Genomic DNA, 26396 nt, shown 5'->3' on the forward strand with positions numbered 1-26396 from the left:
TTATATTGTTCTACACTTTTTCAAAGTTGGAAACTTCCTTCCGTAACCATTACTTTTCCTGAAGAAAGGTTAAAAAAAAAAAGGTAAAATTTAGGGTTAATTAAGTTTTTGGTCCTATAAATATCTGTAGTTTCGTTTTTAGTCCCTGTAAAATTAAATCATATTTTTTAGTCCCTATAAAATTTTCCATTATAGTTTTTAGTCCCTGCTATTAAGTGACCCCTAATGGCACTGACGTGGCACTGACACGCCATTATTTAATTTTTTTTAAAAATCTTCAGAATTTTTATTTGATGATTTTTTTCTCCAAAAATTGATTTGGGCATTATGAAATTACTAAAATACCCTTATTGTTTAGCCCACTAGAGCGGTAAAAATTTGTATCAAACCTGCATGTTAGAAATGAAACTCAGTTCATTACAGAGCGGTAAACTTTTGTATCAAATCCTTTACTTCATAGCACATGTGTTTGTTCAATTGAAGGTTAAGTGTTCTTAATTTGCAGGCTCTAAAGTGTAGGTTGTGGAATTTTTGTTGACGATTTAATGTGGAAAAAAAAAAAATGAATTTCATGAAAGTTAGTAAAGCATATCGTTGGAAGTGGTGAGATATTGTGATAGAAATTCAAGAGACAAAATAATGATAACCTAATGCACCAATACAGACACGATGACACTGACAAATGTGATTACATTCAACCAAATTCGTCCCTTGCTCAGCCCTACATATGCATATATACATTGTTTTATAGATTTGAGGAAACTATAATTTCAACTTGTATTTCTTTGACATTTTAAATATTGGTTAATAGTATACAGTATAAACTCCATAAAGGTATCTGTATTTAAAACTAATAGAATATGTTAATATTTGGAACCTAGTGCTTATATAAGGCATTATTCACTTCACATTCTCTTCAAACTCAGCTGTTTAATCTTGAAACAACTTTCAATTCTGTTAAATCTTTCAACCATGAAAACCAACAAAGAAGCATCTCTTTACACCATTGATCTTCTTGATGATTCATCTTTGAATCAAGCTTATGCAACAGCAACTGCACTCTTTGCAATTCTTGGTGGATGGATGATCTTGATTCTCGCATGTTCGATCGCATTGTTCTTCGTCCCTCTAACTCCTTCTTTCACACCCCATTCAACAACTTCAACTGTTCTCAATGTCACTAATGGAAAAACCTTCACAGCCAACTTGGGTGTCGAGTTTCTTACAGAACACTCCAACACTATTGGAAGCACAATTCACTATGACTCTCTTCATTTCTCACTCTTCCACCGTCAAGAAAACCTCTCAACTTTCTCTCTTTTGAAGCCTTTTTACAACGAACTTGTCGATGCTTCAACTCAAGAAGCAAAGTTTCGTAACGTGTCTATGACAATCGATGGATGGAAAGTTCATGGTATTGGAGAAGCTTGCGGGTTGGTGTATTTGGATTTACGATTTAGTGCTAATGCGAGATACATGCAACCGATGTGGCCGGTTATGAAAGACAAGCTTGAAGGTCATTGTGGAGAAATGAAAGTTGAAATGTGTGATTTAGGTTCAAGCGTCGTTGTTAACCCGCTTCTTGCGTCGTGCGATGTTTATAGTGATTTGGTGAGTACGGTTAGGATTGCGTTGTTTGGAATGTTGATCTTTCTTCTTGTAATTGCTGTGGCTGTTCCTCTTATTGTTGAGCATTTCTTTTGCTCTGCCACTTTTTCTTGAATTTGAGTCTCATAGTTTCTTCTTCTTCTTGTAGCTGTCAATTTGGTTGCTTTCATTCTTCATGGATTTCAATTCCATGTGTTAGTTCTGTTGTAGAGTTTCAGTTTTTTTTTTCTCTTCTTTCTGAATCATGAAAGTGTAATAGAGATAAACAATAGTGTGATAATAATATGCAACACTTTGGAAGCCATCCACCTCAACAATTCAAGAGCATTTTCCCTAGACATCCCTTTTACTTCATGCATAATTTCTATCTCATGATTGGTTAGTAAGTGTTTGTTACGGGTGGTAATGATAACTCTGCTTCCACAGCCGAACCAATCACGTCCTCCAGCCAAAGCATGTAGTTGTTTCAAATTGTCAACATCATCAAGAATCAAAAGAATCTTCTTTGTATGCAGTCTTTCCTTTATATAAGGAATTCCCTCACTAACACCTCCTAACTTAATTTTCAGTGCAAGTGTTTTTAAAAGGAGTTCCTCCTGGAGATGTTTCAATTGATTTGAAGCTGACTTCTCTCTCACATTTTCAAGAAAACACGAGCATTCAAATTGATCAGCAATAAAATTATAAATTGCCTTTGCAAGTGTTGATTTACCCATGCCTCCAATACCATAAAGTCCTACCATGCGGACTCCATCATCAGATTCTTCATCAAGAAGCGATTTCACTTGTTGTACTCGAGACTGCAATCCAACAGGGTAATTGGCAACATGTAAGGGCTGACGACTGATCTTGTTGGAGACGTATTTGACTATCTCTCCAATAAACTTGTATTCATATCTATTCATGTCCAATAAGATAAGTCTCTCTCAAAAAAAAAAAGTCCAATAAGATAAGTCAGTATGTAACAACATCACAGTCACATCCATGTACTCATAATATATCATACATTTCTAAATTCTAACTATTTTGACTTATAAATAACTAATACTTGCTTAAGAACGTAAATAAAAAGGTGTTTCCAATTTAGGCTTTAAGATGGTATTATTGAGGAATAAAAATTAAATAAATAAAATGCAAAAAGGAAAACAAGAATCAAGTAAAGAGGATTACCCAGGACCAGGACTAAAATGGTAGCCGGACAAGTTAGCAACTTGGGTCAGAGCTAACTTCCATTGATGCAACCGCTCCATGTTTTTCATGTTATTTTGGAACCTCTTTTCGTGCTTAGTGAGATGTTCAGCATAACTCCCACTTTGATGTCGTATGTGAGTAGGATCCACGCCATAGAAAACAGGCAAAACGAGACGACCTTTTGTTTTGTAGCAGTGAATGATGTGGACAAGTTCGTCCAAACAAAATGAAGAAGAGGCATAGTTGAGAGAAAACACAGGAATGAAGATCCTAGACTCTTCAATGGCATTGTCGAGTGATGTTTTGATTTCATCCCCACTTTGCAGGTCACGGTCATCAATGAAGGTGTGGATTCCCTTGTCAGTTAGAGCCTTGTAGAGATGGCCAGTAAAACCATTACGAGTGTCACTGCCCCTAAAGCTGAGGAACACTTGGTAAGTGAATCGATAGGAAAATGAAGAGGATGAAGAAGGTGATTGCATAGCCATGAGAATTGAGAGAAACTGGATGAAAAAAGAGTTTGAGAATGCAGAATATGAGTATAAGTTTTTGTCGCCTTTGATGTGAGAGTCTTCAGTATGTAACTATATAACAAGGAGAAAATTTATGACAAAAATGGTCTGTTAAATTTTCTGACTACTTCCTATAGCCGTGTGGACCAATCACACAGTAAATAACATTCTACTGCCACCTCTTCTTGCTAAAATAAATAAATAAAAACCAAAGAATAGTATAATAAGTACTGGAGCTATTATTTATGTTTTTGACCCATTTAGTTGTGTTACATTTAGTATAATAGTATAATCAGTGTTAAATAACATGCAATAAAGATAAATTTAAGCTATGTCATTCAAACATCTAATTAAAGACAGTCTACACTTTTACCACTATTAAACATAGATGAAAATGAACACAAAAATGTAGATAACTTGTAGCCCAAGTAATTGTTAAGGGCTTTATAGTATTTTTCACTAGCTTCTTCTTTTGTTAGTTAAGTTGGTTACCAGACTCTATATATAAGAGTGTTGTAACACTTCAATGAATAATGAGAATTCCTATTCATTTCTTCATTTTTGTTTCTCTGATATTATGGTATCAGATTTACTCTCTCTCCTCTTGAGAGGAGTTTGTTACGATTCAGTTACAAGCTTCCGCCATTGATGCTCAAGCTCAAGCTTCTTCATCTTCTTCGTTTTCATTGATTCAATAATATTCATAGTTTTCTCTCTCTTTTCTTCTTCCCCAAGTTTCTGTAGTGCTTGGGATCGTTGTTAATATTGATGATTTGAACCGTAGTGCTTGGGATCGTTGCAACTACTTGATTCACTCCTGGATTTTGAACTCTGTTTCTGCTCAAATTGCTCAAACTATCGTATTTCATGAATACGCCATTGACGTGTGGATTGAGCTTCAAGAACGGTTCTCTAAGGTTGATAGAATCAGAATTGCTTCTTTACGCACTGCTATCAACAACTTGAAACAAGGTACTAAATCTGTGCTTGAATACTTCACTGAGTTGAAGTCACTTTGGGAAGAACTCAATTCCCATCGTCCTATGCCTATGTGCCCTTGTCCTCATCCATGTCGTTGTGAATCCATGAGATCTGCTCGCAATTTTCGTTTGGAGGATCAAGTCATTCAGTTTTTAACTGGTTTAAATGATAACTTTGGAGTTGTAAAAACTCAGGTTTTGCTCATGGAGCCCCTTCCTTCCATCAACAAAGTTTATTCACTTGTTGTTCAGGAAGAGAGTAATAATTCAAGTATTATTGCTTCTCCATCTATTGAAGATTCTAGCATATTGGTGAATGCTTCTGAAGCAAGAAAACCTTTTGGTCGTGGCAAATCTACTTCTGGTTCATATCCTCCAAAAAATAACTCCAAATATTGCACCTTTTGCCATAAGACAAATCACACTGTTGATTTTTGTTATCAAAAACATGGATTCCCTAATGCTAATAAGGGTACTCCCTCTACTCATGCTGTGACTTCAGAGGCTGTTCCTGAATCACAAGGTGTTGCTGTAGGTTCTTCAACTATCTCTCAAACTGGTTTGACTCAAGACCAGTATCTTCATCTTGTTAACTTGCTCGAACAATCATCCCTCTCTCCTCCACCATCTAATCCTACTTCAGCCAACACCAATCATATTATTTCTGCCCCTGCTTCATCTTCTGCTAATGCTTCTGCAGGTATAAATACTATATTTTCCTGTTCCTTGCATGTTAAGTCACCTTACTGGCTTATAGACTCAGGTGCTAATGAGCATATTTGTTCCTCTATTTCTTTACTTCATTCCTATTACAAAATTAAACCTCTGAATGTCACTTTACCAAATGGACAATCTGTTTTAGTGCATTATGCTGGTACTGTATTCTTTTCTCCTTCTTTTCATATCACCAATGTTTTATACTCTCCTCATTTTAAGGTCAATTTAATTTCAGTTTCTAGAATACTTCAACTTATGACTTATGCAATACATTTTGTGCATAATACCTGCACTATACAGGATGTGAAATCACAGAAGATGATTGGTTCGGGTGAACTCTGTGATGGACTTTATAGACTGAGAATGCCTGCTACTTCACTCCCTAGTCCTGCTTCTAATACTAGTTCTAAGTTTCTTTCAAATAAAACTTCATTGCAAACTTGTAATTCAGTTTCTTGTACTTCTAATATTCATATACCTGTTTCAGCACTGTGGCACTTTAGATTGGGACATTTGTCCAATCAAAGACTGTCTCAGATGCATCAGTTGTATCCAAATATTCATATTGATAATAAATCCACTTGTGACATCTGCCATTTTGCTAGACATAAGAAATTACCTCATACTTTGAGTACTTCTATTGCTTCATCCAATTTTGAATTACTTCATTTTGATATTTGGGGTCCCATTGCTAAAGTCTCTATACATGGCCATAGGTATTTTCTCACCATTGTTGATGATCATAGTAGATTTATGTGGATCATATTACTCAAAACCAAATCTGAAGTTCCATTACATGTCCAAAATTTTGTTCAGCTCATTAAAACTCAATTTCAAGTCACCCCAAAAATCATCAGGTCAGACAATGGACCTGAATTCCATCTGTCTGATTTTTATGCCTCTAATGGCATCATTCACCAAAGATCTTGTGTTGAAACTCCTCAACAAAATGGTAGAGTTGAAAGGAAGCATCAACACATTTTGAATGTTGCTAGAGCTCTCCTTTTTCAGTCCAAACTTCCCAATTTCTTTTGGTCATATGATGTTTTACATGCTGTCTTCCTTATAAATAGAGTTCCCACTCTTGTTCTCCAAAACAAGTCTCCTTATCAAATTTTATATAACACTTTACCTGATGTTAATTCTTTCAAAGTCTTTGGTTGCCTCTGCTATGCCTCAACCCTTCAAGCTCACAGAACCAAATTACAGTCTAGAGCTAGGAAATCTGTTTTCTTGGGATATAAGTCAGGTTATAAAGGGTTTGTTCTTTATGATTTAAACACCAAAGAAATCTTTATTTCCAGAAATGTTACTTTTCATGAGTCTATTTTACCTTACATTTCTCCTCCCACTCAATTTTCTTCCAATTGGCAATATTTCACATCTTCCCCAAATTCAACACCTTTTGTTGATGAACCAGTTTCTCCTTCTTTACCTGTTACCACTATTCCTAACCCTCCACATATTAGAACCTCCACTAGAACTAAACATAAACCTGCCTATTTGCATGATTTTATTTGTCATTCTGCATCTAATCAGTCTCATCATTTAGCAAGCAAATATCCTATTACTGATTATCATTCCTATGCAAATTTATCTAACTCTCATTCCCTGTTTTCTTTGTCTATATCCACTCACACTGAACCTAAAACCTACACTGAGGCCATTAAACATGATTGTTGGAAGCAAGCCATGCAAAGTGAAATTACTGCTCTTGAACAAACTGGTACTTGGCAGATAGTTGATCTTCCTCCAGCAGTCAAACCTATAGGGTGCAGATGGATCTTCAAAATCAAGCACAATGCTGATGGATCCATAGAGAGATACAAAGCAAGATTGGTGGCCAAAGGATACAATCAGATTGAAGTACTAGATTACTTTGACACATACTCCTCTGTAGCCAAACTCACTACAGTCAGATTCATCATTGCCTTAGCTTCCATCAATCATTGGCACTTACATCAACTTGATGTGAACAATGCATTTCTGCATGGAGAGTTACAGGAAGATGTTTATATGACCATACCCCCTGGTGTCTCTCATTCTCATCCCAATCAAGTTTGCAAACTCACCAAGTCTTTGTATGGTCTCAAACAGGCCAGTAGAAAGTGGTATGAGAAGTTAACCACTACTCTTCTCTCCAATGGTTACAAACAGGCAGCTTCTGATGCTTCTTTGTTTGTTAAAAGCACCAGCTCATCTTTCACTGCCCTACTGGTTTATGTTGATGATGTTATCTTGGCTGGCCACACTCTTTCTGAGTTTACTTTGATTAAAGGTGTTCTTCATGATACCTTTAAAATCAAAGACATTGGCCAACCGAAATATTTTTTGGGTCTTGAGGTTACTCATTCAAAGTCTGGCATCTCATTATGTCAAAGAAAATATTGCCTTGATCTCTTAGAAGATTCAGGTTTACTTGGTTCTAAACCACTTTCCACTCCCTCTGATCCTTCTATTAAGCTCTATAATGATTCATCACCCTCATTTCCTGACATTTCAGCTTACAGAAGATTAATTGGCAGATTGTTGTATCTTAATACAACCAGACCGGATATCACATATATTACTCAGCAACTTAGCCAATTTCTTAGTAACCCTACTCAAACTCATCACACTGCAGCTATGAGAGTTTTGAGATATCTTAAAGGTTGTCCTGGTAAAGGTTTATTCTTTCCCAGAAGTTCATCCCTTCAACTCAAAGGGTACACTGATGCTGACTGGGCTGGCTGCAGAGACACTAGAAGGTCCATTTCTGGCCATTGTTTCTTCCTTGGCAATTCTCTTATTTCATGGAGAACCAAGAAACAACTCACAGTTTCCAGATCCTCTTCAGAAGCTGAATACAGAGCCCTTGCATCTGCTTCCTGTGAATTGCAGTGGCTCACCTATCTGCTCAGAGATTTAGAGGTCACATGCATCAAGCCACCTGTGCTTTATTGTGACAACCAGAGTGCTATCTACATTGCTGCTAATCCCGTATTCCACTAACGCACCAAACATCTAGAGATTGACTGCCACATAGTCAGAGAAAAATTGCAAGCTGGCTTGTTCAAACTGCTGCCTATTTCTTCAAAAGATCAGATAGCAGATTTCTTCACCAAATCCCTGCTTCCTCAACCATTTAATCTCCTTCTATCCAAGTTGGGGTTGCTTAACATTTACCAACCTCCAACTTGTGGGGGGATATTAAACATAGATGAAAATGAACACAAAAATGTAGATAACTTGCAGCCCAAGTAATTGTTAAGGGCTTTATAGTATTTTCACTAGCTTCTTCTTTTGTTAGTTAAGTTGGTTACCAGACTCTATATATAAGAGTGTTGTAACACTTCAATGAATAATGAGAATTCCTATTCATTTCTTCATTTTTGTTTCTCTGATATTAACCACTAAGTCTGAAGCTTCCCTATCATATTCCTTGTGAACCAATCACCAATAATATCATTGAGATTTGAGAACCAAATGGCTAATTAACCATGCACACACAATTATTACTACAGGATTTTACGTTAAACCTGGCAGCTACTTTAGTAAACTCATAAAAAAAGTTTAATATTCTCTCCCCAATTTTACGTTTCATGTTTTCATTGTACTACTAGTAGGACCCTCTGCTTTTATATTGTTCTACACTTTTTTCAAGTGGGAAACTTCCTTGGGAGCCCCTAATATGGACCCCAAATTAAAAGGACCATTGGGGATCCTCATTAAATGACCGGCTCAAGCCGGTTACCATTTTTGGGCAAAAGAACTTCCCTTCTCCTTCTTAAGAACTTCCCTTCTTAAAACACTAAAAAATACACCTACAACTCATCTTTTATTCTAATTTCAACCTAGTTTTAATAACACTTCTGTTTCTCTTTTCAATGTAAGTGTTGCCACCCAACCAATTGCTCAATAATTCTGATTTCGATCCATTTCCACTGACAGTTTTTATGAGCATAATGGCTCAAATAAAATCATCCCAAAATTGTTGAATGAGTAAATATGGCTCAAATAACAGCTCTCTTTCACTTCAGCATTAGATTTTAATTATTAATTTCTCTAATGGTTGTGTTTCTCATGAATTAATTTATAGATTAGTAGATTTACATCCTATTTATAAAGATTAATGATTAAGATTTTCGACTTCTTTTAATTTAACAAACAATAAAATCAAATATTAAAATTTCCATCAGTAAATTTTCAATGGTCTGTTTTGGAAATTAACAATGTCATGAGAACCTTCAAGGTTGGGGGCAATATTGTTGTTCATAGGAGAGAGAAAGCTAACATTGAAGTTAAGGATGAAATGAAAGAGGAACGTGTTTAACAAAAAGAGAACTTGAAAGAATTATTAAAAAAAGTAAATCGGTTACTATATGTATAAATGAAAGGTCCATGTTTGGACCCATTTTAGTAGGGTGCATATTAGAGGGACCCAACTTCCTTCCCATTTCGTATTTCTGTAAAGTAACCATAACTTTTCCTAACGAAAGGTAAAAAAAAGAAAAAGGTAGAATTTATGTCTCCTTAAATTAGGGAATTCTGTTCTTTACTTAACAGAAATTGCTGTTCCCAACTAAAATGACTATAATGCCCTTGTGTGAGTTAACTCACCTCGTGTGGGTTAACTCACACACCTTTGGTCGGTGGCATGAGTTAACTCACGCAGGTTGACCGGTAGTTCACGCACCAAAAACACATTTTTTGGACAGTGGTCAATGTATTTTAATTGATTTTACACGTTTTTAATCTAGGCTTAATTACAATTTTGGCCCCCTAGGTATCACAAAGTTGCGATTTTTGAGCACTAACAAAAACAATAACAAACGAGCCCCTAAGTTTAGCCCATTTTGCAGTTTTGGCCCCGAAGCCAATTCTAACCAAGTCAATGCAGATGTGGCACCCATATCACCCCGCGTGTGTTAATATCCGATTTATTTTAATGTTTATGCTAGTTGAAAAATAATAAAATTTAAAAATTTAAAAAAAAAAAATAGAAGGAATGGCTCACGCTTTTTTCTTTTAGTTTAAATTTAAATTTCCAAAAAGAAAACGAAAATAAGAACTGCATTTTTCATTTATCTGCAAACTCTTCCCCCATTGTTATTGTTATATTCATCACATAACACAACACCATGAATCAAACCTTGATACTCCATACAAACACATCTAGATTAAAATTACATCAACATAAGAGAAATCACTCTCTATTCTCTATCATAATTTCAAATTTTCAACATTGAGACAGAAAATAAATTAAAAAAAGTAACTTGTTAACTTACAAAGCAAAACCCCTCAGGTATCCAGGATCATGCTTAGCCCTTTCTTGAAACTACTTAAACCACCGATTGTTTTATCTTGGTTTTTGGGTGTCAAACATTGATTACGTTTGAACCTTTTTAACCGGTGATATCTCATTTTTTCTTGGGAAGGGAAAAAGTAAGCAAAACCCTTGAGAATCGAGGTCCGGGAGTTGTTTTCGCTACGGGAAGGTGTTAGGCACCCATAACGACTATAGTATCCTATAGGAACCGTCTTTAATTTCTACGCGCGCGCTTTATTTTTAAATGCTATTTTGAAAGATGATATTAAACCTAAGAATTTTCTAAGTGAAGAATTGGAGGGAGAAGAATGTGTTTGAATTTTTATTTTAGTTGAATTGAAGGAATTTTGTTCCTTGCCTACGTACCCGTTTAAGGGATCAAATCCACCGTAGTTCTCTTCCAAAAATGTTTTTGTTTTTGTTGGTTGATTTTAAGTTTGAAAATGGAGTTTTGAAGAATAGAAAGAGGCCTCAAGGGCATGAGATTTAGAAATGGTGAGGTGGAATTAGTTATTTTGGAAAAAAGTCAAGTATTATTAATTTTCATTGAAATTTGATTAAGAAAATAAAAGAGAAAATGCAATGGGATTTTGATCCCAAGGTTTATTATGAAAAAAGGTTTGAGTGAAGTTTGTTCAAGTTTTTGGAAAATTGATTTTTCTCTAAGTATAAACCCTAGGCATTCATCTAAACATACAATCCTAAACATACATCTAAACATGCATATTCTAGCTATATACCTAAAGTGATGTGTGTGCATGTGTAGGTGCTTGTGTCGGTGTACATCATTAGAGTCCATTGTCCTTATTACATCATTGGCCTAGATACATTCTATGGTCTTGCAAGAATTAAAAATGACATGAAAGTAAAATATTACAAGAACTCCTAAATCCTTACATTCTAATTTTGCATGAAATTGAAACTTAAAGTGCAAGAAATAAGATGGAGAGGAAGATGAAGTGTGGATGCTTATGATGAATATGAGACATGAAATGAAATGGTTAGTAGCATAAGGCAATATCAAAAGAAATAAAGCATGAAAGACACTATAACATAAAGGATGGAAAACAAACCAAAATAAAGGCAAAATGAGTGTAAACATGACTAAAATTTGTTCATAAAGTGCAAGGTTCATGTGACCTATAATTCTCACATTCCAATACACTTTTAAAGGTTTAGAATCAAATTTTGGAATGAGAATTTAGGCAACATGACTAACTTGACATTTTAGAAGCAAACCTAAGCACATTTACATTATTTATTTACATAAGTGACTTGTAAACTAAGTAACCTACCAAGATTCACAATTATGCAACAATATCAAACACAAACAGCAGCTAAAATCCTATGAAATCAAATGGTATAGGTCACCAATATTCATCAAGCAATTTGGATTAAAACCAAGCAAATTTTCATTCATTTTCTAGCACAAAATAACACAAAAATAGTAAGTGAACCACCACATTATCTTTTACCAATTTTTATTATGTAAAATTAACACTAAAAGGTCACAAAATTATCAAGAAACACTCATGAATTTCTTTGGAATTTTTAAAGAATTTTTGATCACAAGAACATGTAAAATTTTCACAAGATTTAACAAATGTAATAAACAATTGAAAAAAATGCTACTTATTTTTTATCCAAATTCAACACATAACAGCATCACAAGAAAGTCAAGAAACTAGTCCAAAACACATGAAAAATTAATTGGAATTTTTAACAAAGTTTTCGAGCATGAAGGTGTGCAAATAGCAAGGAGTAGCGCGTAGAATAGCAAAAAAAATGGAAAATCACAGAATCTGCAAGGAAAGGCCCAAGCCCAAGATACTGATGGATCTTGGACTATCCAGACGCCATAGAGGCGTTGGATTGATCCAACTCCATCAGAACCCTAGATCCAAGGGTTGAGAGTATGCAGCACATGGTAAAGGGGCTCAGGTGCATGGAAGCAAAAAATCCTAGGCATACACGTGTCAAACCAACGAATCAGACGGTCAAAAGGTGAAGAGAGGATGAACCGAAGCCAAACCGGCCTGGTTCACAAGAACCGGCTTGGTTTACGTCCTATAAAAGGACATAAACCGGTTTGGACTTCATTCCATACCTCTCCTTCTCTCTCTAAGCTTCTCTAGAGAGAGAAGCTCTGCAATTCTTTCGCCTCCTCTGATCTTCTTCTCCGATGAACTCAACGGCGCCGGTACGGTGGTTTGCCGGCGGCGCCACCGTACTGGAGTGGTTTTCTAAATTTTCTTATACCGTTGAGTTCGTCTCTTCTTTCTCTTTACGATTTTGACATTACTTTTTAGAGGAGAAGCTTGGATCAGAGTAGATCTAGAATTCTTTGATTCGGTTTTGAACTTTTTGAAACTTAGAGAAGAAGAAGAAGAAGGGATTTACCTCTGTTTGTTCGGAGAACGGAGATGAACTATGACGGGAAAGCCTCGTGTTCTTCTGTTGACGGTGAGTTTCTGGATCTTCGTGTTTTCACCGAAAATAAATCGGTGAAAAGCTTCGTATTCTTCTTCTCCTGCTTCGTCTCTGTGAATTTGTTCGAACCGGTACTGATTCACTTCGATTCCTCTTCTTCTCACTATTCGTCCCTGTGATCGTTCAGATTCGCTACTTCGATAGTGAATTTGAGCTCGAATTGCAGGGAAGAAGGTTCGATGATGAGATTTTCTCAGAAAATCACTGAGAACCGATGCGAATTGAACAAACTCTCTTCGAAATTGGAACGGTTTTGATTAATTTTCTGTGAAATTCGTGTTGAATTCGTATGACTGATGATGAATTTTGTGAGAATCAGTGGAGAATTGAGCTTGAATTGTGATGGTTTTGTGGAATTTTGATGAAGATTGATACGGTTAGGGTTTGAAGTTCATATGTTCTTGATGAGTTTTCTGGAAATTTTTGTGTGTTTGATCTTTGTGATTTTGGAGAGAGATTGTGATTGTGTTTGTGAGTTGGCGTGTATTGAATGGGTGTGGCCACTGTGGATTGATGAGATGGCTCCTTATATAGGCTGCCATGTGTGCTTGTGAGCCAGTGGCAAGCTGCCACGTGTTTTGGACTAAAAAGGACCTGTTTGGACTTTGAGGACTGTTTTGCAAATTCTTAAAACTAAGGGCTAATCTGTAAATTAAAAAAGATATTCTGCAAATTTTTAAAAGACTAAAAAAAAACAAGATATTTCGAAATGAAAGACTAAAAAAATATTTGGGACTAAGAAAGGGACTAAAATGCAATTTTTGGTAATTAGGACTTAAAATAAAAAAGAAAACTAATAAAATTGGATTAAAAACGTAATCTGAAATAAACGTAAAGTGAAACGACTAAAATTGACAAAACGGACTAAAACGAACCAATGGCCTAAATGAGGTACTTTAAAGTAACCTCTCTCTGCCGAAATTTCGTGTGAAATGACCAAAATGCCCCCGGGGTTAAAACGACTGAAAATGACTCGGATACAAATTTTAAAATGGATTTTTAACAGGGATTTGAAACAAAAGTTTATTTAAACCAATTTGAAGGACTCAGAGACAATTTTTAAGATTTAAACCGGGCTTTGACACTTGAAAAGACTAAAATGCCCCTAGGGGCAAAACTGACTCAAAACGACTTCTAATGCAATTTTTGAAATGGATTTTGACATAAAATTGAAATGAAGACTTATTCAAACTATTTGAAAGGACTCAAACAATTTTTCAAAGACTGAAAGAAATTTTGACATAGGAAATGACTAAAATACCCTTGCATGTGAATTTTGTAAATAATATTGAAATAAAATGCAGAGAAAGATGTAATTGATCAGAGACATATCAAATGACTTGAAATGCAAGAAAGGAAGAATTGATTAGTATTTTTAGGTCCAAAATTAGGGTATAACACCGATCCAAAATATCCATAGGAACAATCAATTTTGAACCATCCACACCACGAAAACTCTGCATAAAATTAAACAAATTCTCACCACCTTTCATCGCCAACCGTTCAATCCTCTTTTCACCGGCAACATCAATTGAACTCAATGATGCCATATCCTCCACCGAAACACCGATTTTCGCAGAAATTAGCACCGCATCGGCAGTCAGCTATGGCTGTATCGCACCGGAGCTGGGCTCCGGCAAGAGGAGAGATAAGACGGTCGAGTGACGAGCACTAGTGACGGCGACGGGTTATTGAATGTAGATGGCGAGGGCTTTGTTTGGTGGGAGGGTGAAGTTGTTTAGGAGGAAGATGCAGATTTCCGTGACTTGGTGGTATGCTTCAACTAGATATAATTTAAATTTAAATTAGTTGTCTATAAAAAGAAAAAGAAATGATATTTTGACAACCACTTTTTGACAACTTTTGGACAACTTTCTCTCTCATACTCACATGATGTTGTTATTCTCTCTCCTCCTTTTTCTCTCTTCATTGTTTTTGACCAATAAGAAGTGAGAAAAACAAGGTTGTCAACAAAGTTGTCATCAAATGGATGTCAAAATATCATTACTCAAAAAGAAAATAGAAGGAATATGCTTAAAATGAAAATGTGTTTGTCCTAAGCTATGCATTATATATGTAAGGTTCGGGGTTCGATTCCCGACAGTTCCAAAAAAAATGAAAATGTATTTTTTTTTCCATCCTTGGTCTTTCATAGAAAGAAACATCTTTGAATACTTCGATAGGTTGCTTTAAATTTGAGATGATTGGTGATCAGTCTTCTTGGCCGTAAAACGAAGTTGATGTAGTTTTACCTCAAGAAGGTTGGTTTTCTTACGTCTCACTCATCTTATACAAGGGAATTCAATGTGAACGCTTATATAGCTGATTTTGCAGAATACATGTATGTTGTGTTCTCTTCATTCTTTTGAGTTTTCAAACAGACTTGCAAACTTTTACCCTAAATATAAGACACTTCAATACCAACATCTTCAGGAAACTTACAGGAATTAAACTTAAATTCCAACAAAATAAAGACACTACATTATAATGATGCTACCCAATCATAATCTTCAGGCGGAATCAAACTGTTGAGAATATCTTCAGGCGATGTCAGCAACGTGACAAATATATCGATCCACGAGAACATGATGTGCTGCCAAAAAATCGAGAACATGCTCTTTACTTTGTCGTCGTTCTTTAATTTTAGCCGAGTGAACGTTATTCTCCCGTCGTCCAATGTTGGACGTTCATACCAAATGTATTCCACCCTCCTTGTGTCTCCTGGGTTGAGTCCTTGATTTATTTCATCCAGTTGATCCTTGAGACCTTTTAACGTGACATTAATGTACCAAACCTTGAACATCTGAGGATTTCCACCGTTGAAGTGTGTTGGAACAAAATGTGTGTAACATTACCCTTTGAGAGTTTTGATGATAACAAGGTATTAAAAATTGTCAATTGGATAAGCTAATATTTGTTCAAGTGTACAGGACCATAGACAAAAATTTGACATCCTAAATAGGTTCTGGAAGAACAAAAGAGAGCTAAGGAATCAACAAAAAGGAAGCTTGAAGCATCTAAAGAGAAGTGCTCCTGAAGTATAGTGCTCCTGAAGTGATGACGTCATCAGAAGCAAGTTCATCAGAAGCATCTCATCAGAAGCTGAAGTTCATCAGGAGATGCAAGACTTAAAGCTTCAAAGGTTGTTCAATGGATTTAATCTCGTCTAAATATTGCAGAAGACTGGAAGAGTGAAGCAACGACTATTTTGAAAGGATTTGAAGGCATTGGATGCTTGTTCTTTAAAGAGCGTTGACAAAGTACAATTGTACGAAGTGTACAACCACTACCTCCACTACTCTGTTTTTGTCTCTGCTACAAGACAAGAAAAACAACTCTGCCTGCAACGATGTTCCTTCACAATTGAAATGGATTTGAAATTGATCCTTCATAGGACTTGGATGTGGAATTTTATTCTACAAAAGACACTGGGAAATTATTGGGTATTGGGAATAACTTAGTTATTGTGTGTTAGTTATTGAATATTGCTTGATTATTAGTGGAATAGTAGCATAATCTAACGCTATTTTTAGTTTTTACACACCACTACTCCTTATCTTAGTAAATAAAATGTATGTGATATTGTTGGAAATCAAGTGCGAGTGGTTAAGCCTCACAGATTAAAAATGGACGAAATGCGGGATATAGTAATGAAGCAACGCATATATCCAATATCTTAATGTTATAGATAAATATGCGGTGTTAAGGTCTTTTATAAGTCTTAAACGTTTAGTTCATTGCCACTCCGCAGACTCCACAACAAAGATCCTTCAAACTATATAGGTTTTACTCTTTCTTTCATTGAATTAATATAAATTTTAAATTAATATTTAAAAGTGTGTTAATATCATGCTTTTTATGTGAAGTTATGTTTGGTGGTGTGTTAGAATAATGAGTTGGCTAGAGAACATGTGTTAACATCTTTGTTGCTTGTAATTTTGTCACGTGAGTTTAAGTTAAAATATTTATGTACTATCCACATGCATCTTAGCGGTTTGTATTGAAGTTGTATTTGAATCACACATCGTCATGATTCTTGCATCGCGCAATGTATATGTATTTGGACACGGTCGTCTTATAAACTACTTTTCGAGTGAGATACAAACCTATTTAATACCGTATAAGATTTTGTATAACATGTGAGAACTAGACCCATACTCATTGTTGCTTTTATCCCCCACTCAACTAACCAACAAATTTCTGTTATGCCGTTCAACTATATCTGAAACATCATTGTAACAGAAAAGTAGTTAAGTGGTTTCTAAATGTAATAATCCCAGTAACTGTTATAAACATAAATTAAATATGGAAATTTTAATTTAAAACTTATAAAAAAAAGCTGAATTTCTTTTTTTCATTTCAGTAAAACTAATAGAATATGTTACTTATAAAAGGCATTAACCACTTCACATTATATTCATACTGAGTTGTTTAATCTTTAAACAACTTCTTTCAATTCTGTTACATCTTCTCTTTCTCACATTCTCACCAAAAATCTTTCAACCATGAAAAACAACAAAGAAGCATCACTTTACACCATTGATATTACATGATAATAATAATAATAAGGATACCTTAGGATCCAAGCAAGCTAGTTAGCCCAGTTACTTGTATCATACGCTATTGCAGCACCATTGTATGTTATGGTGCAACTGCATTTTAGTATAAATACTCTTGTACTCTTTGTTCTATTCAATAATAAGATTCAGTTTTTCTAGTTTCATAATATGGTATCAGATTTTCCCTCAAGGGAAAGTTTGTTACGATCCTCGTAACCGTTTTCGTTGTGCCTTGTAGATGAAGTTTCGTTGAATCTTCATCTTCTTCCTCTGATTTTCCGCCATTTTCGTTGCTTCAATTGCAACGATTCTTGTTGATTCTTGTTAAGTCTTGTTGTTTTGTGAAGAAGCTTCTTGTTCTTCTTCCTCATTGAGTTGATTTTACTCTGTTTTCTTGATTCGTTGTTTCGCCATTGAAGCATCTTCGTCTTCTTCATTTTTCGTTCAATTTTCGATTACTCTGTTTCACTATGGTTCGCAATAACAATCAGCATCAACAATCGGATTCTGAATCCGCCTTTTTTGTTCATCCCAGCGAAGGACCAAATTCTGTTGTTGTTTTACCAAAGTTCAATGGTTCTAACTACCTTTCATGGAGTCGTTCTATGCAACGCGCTTTAGGAGCTAAGAACAAGCTCTCCTTCATCAATGGAACCTTACCTGAACCTGATCAAGATGATCTGAACCGCAATGCATGGGAACGTTGCAATCACCTAGTTCATTCATGGCTTATAAACTCGGTTTCAGACTCAATTGCACAAACAATTGTCTTTCATGATAATGCCTTTGAGGTTTGGGAAGATTTGAAAGAACGTTTCTCCAAAGTTGATAGAATTCGCATTGCTCAATTGAGAACTTCACTTCATACATTGAAGCAAGGTAACAAGTCTGTGTTGGATTATTTCACAGAGATGAAGGCTTTGTGGGAAGAATTGCACTCACATAGGCCTCTTCCTGCATGTCATTGTCCTTTTGCTTGCAAGTGTGATGCTGTGAAGTTACCTAAGACCTATAGGGTTGAAGACCAGATTATTCAATTTCTCACTGGTCTCAATGAACAATTTTCAGTGGTTAAGACTCAAGTTCTTTTACTTGATCCTCTTCCTACACTGAACAAAGTGTTTTCCTTGGTTGTTCAAGAAGAGAGCAATAATGCTTCTGTACCTGCTATGGTGACTCTTGATGATAGCAGTGTTTCTATTAATGCTTTTGATGCCAGAAAGTCTCAGGGGCGTGGTAAAGGTGGTTACAATAAGCCTCCCAGACATTGCACTTTCTGCAACAAAACCAATCATATTGTTGATTATTGTTATCAGAAGCATGGGTTTCCCAATGTGAATAAGCAAAATTCACAGGTCAATGCCTCTTCTAGTGATGTATCTGAAGTCAATACTTCTACTGGTGTATCTGGTTTGTCTCAAGAGAAGGTGGATCAACTTGTAGCTTTATTGCAACAGGCAAACTTGCTTCCCTCAGCATCAACTTCTACTTCTAGCACTGTCAACAATATCAGTGCCTCTCCTCAAGTTTCCTCCAGCTTTGTTGTTCCCTCTTCAAACACTTTTGCAGGTATAATCAATACCATTTCTCCCCTTTTATCTGATTCATATTGGTTAATTGACTCTAGTGCTAATGAGCACATATGTTGTAATTTGCACTTGTTTAGCTCATATCATGCTATTCCTCCTGCACATGTTACTTTACCTAATGGATATGTTGTCACAGTCACTCACTCTGGCAATATTCAATTCAGTCCTCAATTTTATCTTACAAATGTTTTATATTCTTCTTCATTTAGACTCAATCTCATGTCTGTAGCCAAAGTGTGTGAATCATTGTCTTGTTTCTTTAAATTCTCACCTGACCAATGTATCATACAGGACTCCAAATCCCTGAAGATGATTGGTTTGGCTAGTCAGCAGGATGGATTATACAAGTTTCATGCCCCATCTGTTTCTAATAATAAAGTGCAAGCTAGTTTAGCTTCATCTGTTTCTTGTAACCCTAGTACTATCTTCCTAATAAAGCCATTTGGCACATTAGGCTTGGACATCTTTCTCATCAGAGATTGACTATGATGTCTTCCTTGTATTCATATATTGTTTCAGATAACAAAAACTCTGTGTGTGATATTTGTCAATTTGCTAAACAAAGGCATTTACCTTTTTCATTGAGTACCTCTAATGCTTCATTTAACTTTGAGCTATTACATTTAGACATTTGGGGTCCCTTATCTGTTTCATCTATACATGGTCATAAATATTTCCTCACTATTGTTGATGATCATAGTAGATTTTTGTGGATAATCTTGCTCAAAAATAAATCTGAAGTGTCTCATCATGTTAAATCATTCATTACTATGATCCAAAATCAATTTAATGTCACTCCCAAATGTATTAGGTCTGACAATGGACCTGAATTCTCTATTCCTTCATTTTATGAATCCCATGGTATTTTACACCAAAGATCTTGTGTGGATACCCCCCAACAGAATGGTAGGGTAGAAAGAAAACACCAACATATTTTGAATGTAGGAAGAGCCCTTTTGTATCAGTCAAAACTTCCTGCTTCTTATTGGTCATATGCTTTATTGCATGCTGTGTTTCTTATTAATAGAGTGCCCACTCCTTTACTTCAAGGTCAGTCTCCATATTACATGCTTTATCAAAAATTACCTGACATCAATACCTTTAAAGTTTTTGGTTGTCTTTGTCATGCATCTTCCCTTCAATCTCATAGAACCAAACTTCAAGCTAGAGCCAGGAAAACTGTTTTCTTGGGCTATAAGTCATGATATAAAGGGTTCCTTCTTCTGGATATTCATACTAGAGAAGTCTTTGTTTCAAGACATGTTGTTTTTCATGAACATTATCTACCTTATCCATCAAATAAAGACTCTATCACTACTCAATGGGAATATTTTTCCACTCCTTCATCTCCCATTTCCACTTCTGATCATGTGGAAACCACATCACCAACTCCCATTGTTGATGATGATGATTACCATTCATCAGCCTCTTTCACCCTCTGCTTCTTCACCTGATCCATCCCCTAATATTCCTTCCTCATCTGTTACATCTCCAGATACACCTCCTTCACCCAGACACTCAACTAGAACTAGAAATGCACCTGCCTATCTGCAAGACTATGTCTGTAACCATTTGCATATTTCTCCATATCCTATTTCCAATTATTTGTCTCATGCAAATTTATCTAACTCTCATTCTCATTTTGTCATGTCTTTACATTCACATACTGAACCTAAAACCTATGCTGAGGCAAGCAAGCATGAATGTTGGAATAAAGCCATGCAAGTTGAATTGTCAGCTCTTGAGCAAACTGGTACCTGGTAGATTGTTGATTTACCAGATCACATCAAACCTATTGGTTGCAGATGGATTTATAAAATTAAGTATCATGCTGATGGTTCAGTTGAAAGGTACAAGGCTAGATTGGTTGCAAAGGGTTACACTCAAATTGAAGGCCTTGACTATTTTGATACTTATTCTCCAGTTGCCAAAATGACCACTATCAGGCTTGTGATTGCTTTGGCCTCCATACACAATTGGCATCTTCATCAATTAGATGTCAACAATGCCTTTCTTCATGGAGAGCTACAAGAGGATGTTTATATGATGCTTCCTCCTGGTGTCACATCTTATAAACCAAATCAAGTTTGCAAATTACTCAAATCCTTATATGGATTAAAGCAAGCCAGTAGAAAGTGGTATGAGAAATTAACTTCAATCCTGCTTCAACAAAATTACATTCAAGCATCTGCAGATCATTCACTTTTTACCAAAAAGACTGATTCATCCTTCACAATTTTACTTGTCTATGTGGATGATATCATATTGGCAGGCAACTCTCTTACTGAGTTTCAACATATCAAATCCATTCTGCATGCTTCTTTCAAGATTAAAGATTTGGGACAATTGAAGTATTTTCTTGGTCTTGAAGTTGCTCATTCTAAGCAAGGTATTTCACTATGTCAAAGGAAATATTGCTTAGATTTACTATCTGATTCACATGCAATCAGCTCCAAACCTGTCTCTACACCTTCTGATGCATCTTTAAAGCTTCATAATGATTCTTCTCCACCATATGAAGACATACCTTCTTATAGAAGATTGGTTGGGAGACTGCTCTATCTTAATTCCACCAGGCCAGACATTACCTTCATAACACAGCAGTTAAGTCAGTTTCTATCTAAACCTACTCAATCCCATCATCATGCAGCTCTGAGAGTTCTCAAATATCTTAAGGGATGCCCAGGAAAAGGTTTATTCTTTCCCAGGAACTCTTCTCTTCATCTTCAAGGTTTTTCAGATGCTGACTGGGCTGGTTGCATGGATAGCAGACGTTCCATTTCTGGCCAATGTTTCTTCATAGGTTCCTCTTTGATATCATGGAGAACTAAGAAACAAACCACTGTCTCTAGATCCTCTTCTGAAGCTGAGTATCGTGCTCTAGCATCAGCAACATGTGAGCTTCAATGGATTCTTTATCTTCTCAAGGATCTTCAGATTCAATGCTCCAAGCTTCCTGTTTTGTTTTGTGACAATCAGAGTTCACTTCATATAGCTGCTAACCCAGTTTTTCACGAGCGCACCAAACACTTGGAGATTGATTGCCACCTTGTCAGAGAGAAACTTCAATCTGGGATCATGAAGCTTTTACCAGTTTCATCTCAAAATCAACTTGCTGATTTCTTCACCAAGTCCTTATTGCCTCAGCCTTTTACTCTCCTCTTATCCAAGTTAGGGTTGTTAGATTTATACCAACCTCTAACTTGTGGGGGGCTATTACATGATAATAATAATAATAAGGATACCTTAGGATCCAAGCAAGCTAGTTAGCCCAGTTACTTGTATCATACGCTATTGCAGCACCATTGTATGTTATGGTGCAACTGCATTTTAGTATAAATACTCTTGTACTCTTTGTTCTATTCAATAATAAGATTCAGTTTTTCTAGTTTCATAATAATTGATCTTGATGATTCATCTTTGAATCAAGCTTATGCAACAGCAACTGCACTCTTTGCAATTCTTGGTGAATGGATGATCTTGATTCTCACATGTTCGATCGCTTTGTTCTTCATTCCTCTAACTCCTTCTTTCACACTCTATTCAACAACTTCAACTGTTCTTAATGTCACCAATGGAAAAACCTTCACAGCCAACTTGGGTGTCGAGTTTCTTGCGGAACACTCCAACACTATTGGAAGCACAATTCACTATGACTCTCTTCGTTTCTCACTCTTCCACCGTCAAGAAAACCTCTCAACTTTCTGTCTTTCGAAGCCTTTTTACAACGAACTTGTCGATGCTTTGACTCAAGAAGCAAAGTTTCGTAACGTGTCTATGACAATCGATGGATGGAAAGTTCATGGTATTGGAGAAGCGTGCGGGTTGGTGTATTTGGATTTACAATTTAGTGCTAATGCGAGATACATTCAACCAATGTGGCCGGTTATGAAAGACAAGCTTGAAGGTCATGGTGGAGAAATGAAAGTTGAAATGTGTGATTCAGGTTCAAGAGTCGTTGTTAACCTGCTTCTTGCGTCATGCGATGTTTATAGTGATTTGGTGACTAACGTTAGGATTGCGTTGATTGGAATGTTGATCTTTCTTCTTGTAATTGCTGTGGCTGTTCCTATTATTGTTTAGCATTTCTTTTGCTCTGCCACTTTTTCTTGAATCTTGAGTCTCATAGTTTTTTCTTCTTCTAGGAATTGTATAAATTTGGGTTCTTTCCTTCTTCATGGATTTCAATTCCATGTGTTAGTTGCGTTGTAGATTTTATGTTTTTTTTCTTTCTTTCTGAATCATGAAAGTGTAATAGAGATAAAGAATAGTGTAATAATAATATGCAACACTTTGGATGATTGAAAGTGTTGTATTTGTTCAAAATGGAATAATGCAATGCAACTTTCTTCCCTGTTACATTTTTTTTTCAATTTTCCGATAGCCTTTTTGTTATATTCTTTTTCAAGATTCTGCTGAATATCAACTGCAGAATTTCATTCTTCTGAATGAAGGTTATATACAACAGCTCATAATTAAGATAGATAATAATAAAATGGAGCTTACTTTTTTTAAGATAAGAATGCAGACTTTAGAATAGGAGTATGACAAACTCTTTAATCATACATACATGACTAGTACATTGTTTTAAAAAAAAAAATATCAAGATGGATTAAAAAAAAGACACTTGCTATTAATTACAAACCCAAACTTTACGAAACCAACGAATTCTCCTGTGTCTTCTTTCGATAAGTCACTTTTCTACCAAATGTGGAAAACATAAGTTTTGTCTCAGAAACTTCCAAGTTCCGATCTTCATCTGATTTTCTCTTTCTACAAGGATTGGTGAATTACATCCTGCTCCATGCTTCTTTTCTTCTTGAACACAGTGGATTCCAATTTGTCTACTAAGATTGAAATTCTCAAAACTCTCCAACTGAACTGCAGTACAACTGAGGTGCAAGGCATATCAGTACTCACTGCCCTTTCGAACAACCAACGGATTCTGCAGTGTGAGGGACCTGTAAACTTGTCGCATGATGACTAAAGATGGTTTCCTGACAATGCATAGTTTTGGTTAGAGAAAAGTTGTGTAAATTACCGACAAATGTTCAATTTTATGAGATTGTTGTTAAAAAGTGGGAATAGGGAGATATAAGGTAGATATTTGAAACATAACTTCCTCTTGAACACACCATTATCCAGAAAACAAACATGGTAACATGTTACAGTTCTAAACCAAAACTAAAACTTTTATGTTATAGCAATTTATTTCTCTTCATGACAACCTAAACGTAATGCTTGGAACTACAAAACCAAAACTGACTTATGAAACGAAATTCTCCACTTCCATTTTCAAGATAAAAACAAAATAGAAAAAAAGCTTCTTTATACCATCAAGTTATACATATAAATGTTTCCACAACAGATTTTTTTGCAAGTTTTAATCTTTCAAACTAGCTATTGAACTATGATATAAGATTAAGTTTCTATCTAATATGACATTTTGGACAAAAGATACACATTTACATTAAAACAACCAATGATAAAATTAAGACTTCTTTCTAACATATTTATAAAAATATTACTATGGAATAACAACCAACGTTTTTATTCAAAAGTGTTGGAACAAAATGTGTTTAACAATGAACCTTAAAGAGTTTTGATGATAACAAGGTATTAAAAATTGTAAATTGGACTAGCTAATATTTGTTCAAGTATACAGGACCTTAATTAGAAAGTTACATCATCATTGGTTCTGAATGAGCAAATAAAGAGCAAAGGAAACAACAAAAATTTGAAGCTTGGACGCTTCTGAAGGCAACTTATTACTGAAGAGAAAAAGCGCTCCTGAAGTTAAGTCGCTTCTGAAAGAAAGATTAGTGCTCCTGGAGAATAGTGCTCCTGAAGACAAGAAGTCCAGAAGTCATATCATCAGAAGCTGCATCATCAGAAGCTGCAGAAGTCATATCATCAGAAGCTATTTCACCAGAAGCTGAATATTAACTGGATTTGCAAAGAATCAAGAATTGAAGTATTATCAATGCAAAAGCTATCTATTGGATTCGAAAATGCTACAAAAGATTAGTGGAACTTTGCAACGGTCATTTCAAAGGTGTTTGAAGACATGTGCTTGCAATTTGGACGAAAGCGTTGACATTTGTACGAGTTGTACAACCACGTTCTCCACTACTCTGTTTTGTGTCCACGCTACAAGACAAGAAAACAGCTCCAGAATACGGCTTCGCCTGCATAGATGTTCCTTTGGATAAGGAATGGATTTCAAATTAGTTCTTCATAGGACAACAACCAAATCAGGCAAAAGATCAAAGGTGAAAGATCAAGTTTCAGCAACGACTCTTTGGGCGCTGGCAATTTCACAACGTCTCTTTCACACCTCTATATAAAGAAGTGAAGACTTAGAGTTTTGGTAATGCAAGAACGCTGAACGAAAGACTCACAACATTTTTACAAGTGCCAAACCTCTGCTGAAATTGTTCTGCATTCACTTAGAATTTCTGTGTCTTATAGTCATATCTTAGAAATTCTTAAGTCCATTGAGTCTGTATCTGATTTGTATTGTGAGCACCTCTGATTGTATATCAAGTGTTCAACCTTAAACAATTTTCTGTGTAATTTTGTTTAGTTAGGAAGTCTCTTGATTGTGTTCTTGAGCAAAAGGAGTCTCTTGCTTGTGTGCTTGAGTAAAGGAAGTCTCTTGCTTGTGTGCTTGAGCAATTGTAATCAGATATTACTCTTAGTGAAATCTCCTTGGAAGTGCAAGGGGGACTGGACTACTTCCGGATTGTGGAAGGAACCAGTATAATTGCTTTGTGTCGTTTTTCTTCTCTCTCTCTGTTTTATTCCGCTGCATTTAGATTCTGATCATCACTTCAGAAGCTGTCTCACTTAGCTTCTGATCAGTGTATTCAGTTGTTTAGGAGAAACGAAGAATTTTTCAAAACACAATTCAACCCCCCTTCTTGTGTTTTTCTCACCTTCAATTGGTATCTAGAGCCTTGGTCTGTTGTGTAACACTTAACCGTGCAACAGTCAAAGATCTGAGAAAAACATGACTACTCCTCCTCCTAATGGTTCTGGTGATACTAGCTATAAAAATGTCTCACATGATTATAGTGATAGTAAGAAAACCAGTGTTGGAAAAGTTCCAAAGTTCAATGGAGATGCTGAAGAGTTCTCTTGGTGGAAGACCAATTTTTACAGTTACATCATGAGCCTAGATGAAGAATTATGGGATATTCTGGAAGATGGTGTTGGTGATTTAGTCCTTGATGAAGAAGGAGCTGCTGTGGATAGAAAGAAACATACTCCAGAACTGAGGAAACTCTACAAGAAGCATCATATTATCAGAGGAGCTCTTGTCACTGCCATACCCAAAGCAGAGTACATGAAAATGAGTGACAAATCCACTGCTAAAGCTATGTTTGCTTCTCTCTGTTCAAATTATGAAGGGAGCAAGAAGGTCAAAGAAGCAAAGGCTC

At 35.8% G+C, this 26396-nt stretch overlaps 1 pseudogene across 1 annotated transcript; it reads right to left on the reverse strand.

Annotated features, from left to right (window-relative positions):
- Positions 1-1850: 1850 nt before the first annotated feature.
- LOC146929938 (disease resistance protein RPV1 pseudogene) lies at positions 1851-3364 on the reverse strand (annotated as a pseudogene). Its single transcript, XR_015007981.1, has 2 exons — positions 2779-3364; positions 1851-2505 (listed from the first exon to the last, which is right to left on the reverse strand). The product of XR_015007981.1 is annotated as a disease resistance protein RPV1 pseudogene (transcript).
- Between the last annotated feature and the right edge of the window lie 23032 nt (positions 3365-26396).

The sequence above is a fragment of the Medicago sativa genome, chromosome 4 (assembly GCF_051527215.1).
Source record: "Medicago sativa cultivar Bolivia chromosome 4, Bolivia_mono, whole genome shotgun sequence".
Taxonomy (NCBI): Eukaryota; Viridiplantae; Streptophyta; class Magnoliopsida; order Fabales; family Fabaceae; genus Medicago; species Medicago sativa.